We start from the raw sequence: 6,115 nt of genomic DNA on the forward strand, positions 1-6,115 counted from the left end.
ATTAGAAGTAAAAAAAAGATTTGATTGAAAACTATTTTGAAAAAGATGTGATTAAAAAGATTTGATTGGTTTAAAAAAATGTGATTGAGAAGATATGATTTGAAAAACATTTTGAAAAGATTTGATTTTGAAAAATTAAAAACTTGACTAACAAGAAAAGATATGATTCAAACATTAAACCTTCCTCAACAGAAAAGGCAACATACTTAAAATGTTCAATCAAATCATTAATTGTTAGTAAGTATCTTTGAAAAAGGAAAGAAATTGATTTTGAAAACATTTTGATTGAAAAGATATGATTTGAAAAAGATTTGATTTTGAAAAACTTTTGAAAACTAAAAAAAAAAATTGATTTGAAAACAAAATCTTCCCCCTTGTGCCATCCTGGCGTTTAAACGCCCAGAATGGTGCACATTCTGGAGTTTAACGCCCAAACTACTACCCTTTTGGGCGTTAAACGCCCAGCCAGGCACCCTGGCTGGCGTTTAAACGCCAGTCTGTCTTCTTGACTGGGCATTTTTGAATGCCCAGCTTTTTCTGTGTGATTCCTCTGCAGTATGTTCTGAATCTTCAATTCTCTGTATTATTGACTTGAAAAGACACCAATAAAAAATATTTTTGGATTTTTAATAATAAGGAATAATCAAAATGCAACTAAAATCAAATAATAATGCATGCAAGACACCAAACTTAGCAGTTTGTATACCATTGACACTAACAAAATGAGAATGCAACACTCAAGTCAATAGAATTCAAAGATCAAAACGAGGAAATCATCAAGAACAACTTGAAGATCAATGAGGACACATGCATGAATGCAATAAGAACAGAAACATGCAATTGACACTAAACTTAAGATGAGACTCTAGACTCAAAAAGAAATATTTTTGGATTTTATGATTTTATAATTTTTTTGGATTTTTCGAAAATTATGTAGAAAAAGAAAATAAAGGTATCAAAATTCTTAATGAGAATCCCAGGAATCATGCAATGTTAGTCTAAAGCTTTAGTCTAAAGAAATTAGACATGGCCGGCCAAGCTTCAGCAGGACATTGCATTCAAGAGCTAAATTGATGAGAATCAATCAGCTTTGGTGATGATAACAACATCACCTTGAAACACTAGAATTCATTCTTAAGAACTCTGAAGAAAAATACCTAATCTAAGCAACAAGATGAACCGTCAGTTGTCCATACACAAACAATCCCCGGCAACGGCGCCAAAAACTTGGTGCGCGAAATTGTGATCACTACAACTTCACAGAACTAACCAGCAAGTGCACTGGGTCGTCCAAGTAATACCTTACGTGAGTAAGGGTCGATCCCACGGAGATTGTTGGTATGAAGCAAGCTATGGTCACCTTGTAAATCTTAGTCAGGCAGACTCAAATGGATATGGTGATGAACGAAAATAACATAAAAGATAAAGATAGAGATACTTATGTAATTCATTGGTAGGAACTTCAGATAAGCGCATGAAGATGCCTTCCCTTCCGTCTCTCTGCTTTCCTACTGTCTTCATCCAATCCTTCTTACTCCTTTCCATGGCAAGCTTAAGCAAGGGTTTCACCGTTGTCAGTGGCTACCTCCCATCCTCTCAGTGAAAGTGATTGCATATGCTCTGTCACAGCATAGCAGAATTCATCTATCGGTTCTCAATCAGGCCGGAATAGAATCCAATGATTCTTTTGCGTCTGTCACTAACGCCCCGCCTTCAGGAGTTTGAAGCACGTCACAGTCATTCAATCATTGAATCCTACTCAGAATACCACAGACAAGGTTAGACCTTCCGGATTCTCTTGAATGCCGCCATCAGTTCTCGCCTATACCACGAAGACTCTGATCTCACAGAATGGTTGGCTCGTTTGTCAGACGAGCACTCGGTTGTCAGGCGATCAACCATGCATCGTGCAATCAGGAATCCAAGAGATATTCACTAAAGCCTTGATCGCTTGTAGAACAAGAGTGGTTGTCAGTCACCTTGTTCATGGGTGAGAATGATGATGAGTGTCACGGATCATCACATTCATCAAGTTGAAGAACAAGTGATATCTTAGAACAAGAACAAGCGGAATTGAATGGAAGAACAATAGTAATTGCATTAATACTCGAGGTACAGCAGAGCTCCACACCTTAATCTATGGTGTGTAGAAACTCCACCGTTGAAAATACATAAGAACAAAAGTGATCATTGGTTTCGGCCCCAGAGAGGGAACCAGAAGAACCAAGATGAAAATACAATAGTAAAAGGTCCTACTTATAGAGAACTAGTAGCCTAAGGTTTACAGAGATGAGTAAATGACATAAAAATCCACTTCCGGGCCCACTTGGTGTGTGCTTGGGCTGAGCAATGAAGCATTTTCGTGTAGAGACTCTTCTTGGAGTTAAACGCCAGCTTTTATGCCCGTTTGGGCGTTTAACTCCCATTTTGGTGCCAGTTCCGGCGTTTAACGCTGGGATTTCTGAGGGTGACTTTGTACGCCGGTTTGGGCCATTAAATCTTGGGCAAAGTATGGACTATCATATATTGCTGGAAAGCCCAGGATGTCTACTTTCCAACGCCGTTGAGAGCGCGCCAATTGGGCTTCTGTAGCTCCAGAAAATCCACTTCGAGTGCAGGGAGGTCAGAATCCAACAGCATCTGCAGTCCTTTTCAGTCTCTGAATCAGATTTTTGCTCAGGTCCCTCAATTTCAGCCAGAAAATACCTGAAATCACAGAAAAACACACAAACTCATAGTAAAGTCCAGAAAAGTGAATTTTAACTAAAAACAAATAAAAATATACTAAAAACTAACTATATCATACTAAAAACATACTAAAAACAATGCCAAAAAGCATACAAATTATCCGCTCATCAGCAAGCTATGGTTATCTTGTAACTCTTAGTCAGGATATCAATAATTCTCAGTAAAAGAACATGAAATAAATACTTGTTTTGCAGTAACGAAGAACAGGTTGAGGTTTTGGAGATGCTCTATCTTCTGAATCTCTGCTTTCCTACTGTCTTCTTCTTCATGCACGCAAGGCTCCTTCCATGGCAAGCTGTATGTAGGGTTTCACCGTTGTCAATGGCTACCTCCCATCCTCTCAGTGGAAATGTTCAACGCGCTCTGTCACAGCACGGCTAATCATCTGTCGGTTCTCAATCAGATTGGAATAGAATCCAGTGATTCTTTTGCGTCTGTCACTAACGCCCAGCCCTCAGGAGTTTGAAACTTGTCACAGTCATTCAATCCTCAAATCCTACTCAGAATACCACAGACAAGGTTTAGACCTTCCAGATTCTCTTGAATGCCGCCATCAATTCTAGCTTATACCACGAAGATTCTGATTAAGGAATCTAAGAGATATCTACTCAGTCTAAGGTAGAACGGAGGTGGTTGTCAGGCACACGTTCATAGGTGAGAATGATGATGAGTGTCACAGATCATCACATTCATCAAGTTGAGGAACAAGTGATATCTTAGAATGGAAGCAAGCGTGATTGAATGAAAAACAGTAGTAATTGCATTAATCCATCAAGACATAGCAGAGCTCCTCACCCCTAACCATGGGGTTTAGAGACTCATGCCATAGAAGGTACAGTATGAAACGTGTAAAGTGTCATGAGGTAAAGATACAATGTCAAAATATCCTATTTATAGTGAACTAGTAACCTATGATATACAGAAATGAGTAAATGACGTAAAAATCCACTTCCGGGGTCCACTTGGTGTGTGCTTGGGCTGAGCATTGAAGCTTTCATGTGTAGAGACTTTTTCTGGAGTTAAACGCCAGCTTTTGTGCCAGTTTGGGCGTTTAACTCCAATTTTTGTGCCAGTTCCGGCGTTAAACAACGGGAATTCTGAAGCTGATTTACAACGCCAGTTTGGGCCATCAAATCTCGGGAAAAGTATGCACTATTATACATTGCTGGAAAGCCCAGGATGTCTACTTTACAACGCAATGAAGAGCGCTCTAATTGGGCTTCTGTAGCTCCAGAAAATCCACTTCGAGTGCAGAGAGGTCAGAATCCAACAGCATCTACAGTCCTTTTTCAGCCACTGAATCAGATTTTTGCTCAGGTCCCTCAATTTCAGCCAGAAATTAGCTAAAATCACAGAAAAACACACAAACTCATAGTAAAGCCCAGAAAAGTGAATTTTAAATAAAAACATACTAAAAACTAACTAAAATGTACTAAAAACATACTAAAAACAGTGCCAAAAAGCGTATAAATTATCCGCTCATCAATTGGATTACCAAGGAATTGGAATTCAATCACTTAAGATTGCCAAGGAGATCAATGAATGCATTGATTGAGGAAGAGATGAAAATGAATTTGATCCGGAGAATGCAACATCTCCTAAGCCCAATGAACTCCTATTTCTGATCTTACCCATTCTATTTAATTTCTGCCATTTACTTTTAATGAGCATTTCCCCCATTTTCATTTAAGATTCTGCAATTTACTTTATGCCATTTACATTCAGCTCTTTATTTCTAACATTTACTTTTTCTGCTATTTACTTTCCCACTATTTAATTTTCTACAAATATCAATTCAAATTCTGATTCGTTCAACTAGAACATTCCTCTAATTAAAGTTGCTTGATCAATCAATCTCTGTGGGATTTGACCTCACTCTATAGTGAGTTTTTACTTGACGACAATTCGGTACACTTGCCGAATGAAATTTGTTGAGAGACAAGTTTTCCGTGCATCACGTCCACCAATGATTCATCCTGAACAATAGAAAACAGGATAGTAAGAAAAGTGAATGTGCAAGCAAGGAAGCATAAATTGTTGGAATGAGGTAAATCACTAGAATTGAGTGAGTGAATTAGGGTGACATTGATGAAAAATAGGTGTGTGGGTCCTAACTTGCATGCGGTTTTAGAACTCATACACTAGTATTTAAAAGGACATGTCACAATTATACAAGGGGGGTATGCACTTCACTCATTCTAGTGTGCTTGAAGTACTTCAAAAGACTTGTAGGGTAAGTCAACCAAACAACTAGTAAAGAAGCATAAAAGCATTCAAGCAATTAATCAAGCAATTGTGAAATTGGATAGTGCATGGACATTGATTGATGTGTAAGTAAACTTAGTGAAAAAAATGGTATATATGAAACTTACATAACAAACAATGACGCATATTGAAGTTGTTGCAACACCTTAGTGACATAGAGGTGAAACACATGGATGCTATGGAACTTAGGAAAAAGGAATATGGAAGTGGAAATCAATCACATAGCAAGCATGGTCCACAAAGCTTTACAAAGCTCAAAAATATGTCACTAGGTAAGCTTTCCATCCAATTTCACAATTTCAAAATCTCAATGCATGAAATAGGCGATGTGAATAAGGTAAATCATAAACAAGCACCACCTAACAATGGATGATGAATGCATGGTGGCCAAAACATGCAATTCATAAGAGTTAAGAAGCTTAAAGGCAACGTAACATGTACTTGGTGCTCATAGATGTCAAACATGAAAACTCAAAACTAAGTGACAAAATATAACCTCAACAATTAAATCCAACAATAACAATCAAGAGAATTATGCTAAGATAGCATTAGTTAATACAAACAGCAATAAACGGCAAACAAAATTAATAATCCAACACTTATAATGCAAAATAGAAAATGAAATAAGAAATGGTTATGGATGATGTTTGGTAGTGTTGGATGATGATTGAAGGGAAGAAGAGAGGAGAAGAAAGAAGGAGGAAAGAAACAGGGCAATCCACGCGTGCGCGTCATTGACGCGCGCGCGCGGATGGACGAGAGGAGAGGGGGCGCGGAGGTGCCAGGTGCGCTCACGCATGGGTATGGAAATGTGAAGGGGCACGGGCACGCACAGTGTGCGTCTGTGCGGGTTTAGGCACAGAGTTGGCCCAGAGTTCGCACAACTCTCGGGTCCTTAGCCTGGAGGTGGAACTTCTGGATCCACGCGTACGCGTACATGGCGCATGCGCGTGGATGGTCAAGAATGCATAAGGCACGCGTACGCGTGGAGTGCGCGTGCGCGTTGATGGTGCTCTATTTTTCAAAAATTTTTTCATGTTTTTGCACCAAACCAAGCATTCCAAACCTCCAAACAACTACCAAAACATCATAAAACCTTATT

Source organism: Arachis hypogaea, chromosome 4, assembly GCF_003086295.3.
Source record: "Arachis hypogaea cultivar Tifrunner chromosome 4, arahy.Tifrunner.gnm2.J5K5, whole genome shotgun sequence".
NCBI classification, from domain to species: domain Eukaryota; kingdom Viridiplantae; phylum Streptophyta; class Magnoliopsida; order Fabales; family Fabaceae; genus Arachis; species Arachis hypogaea.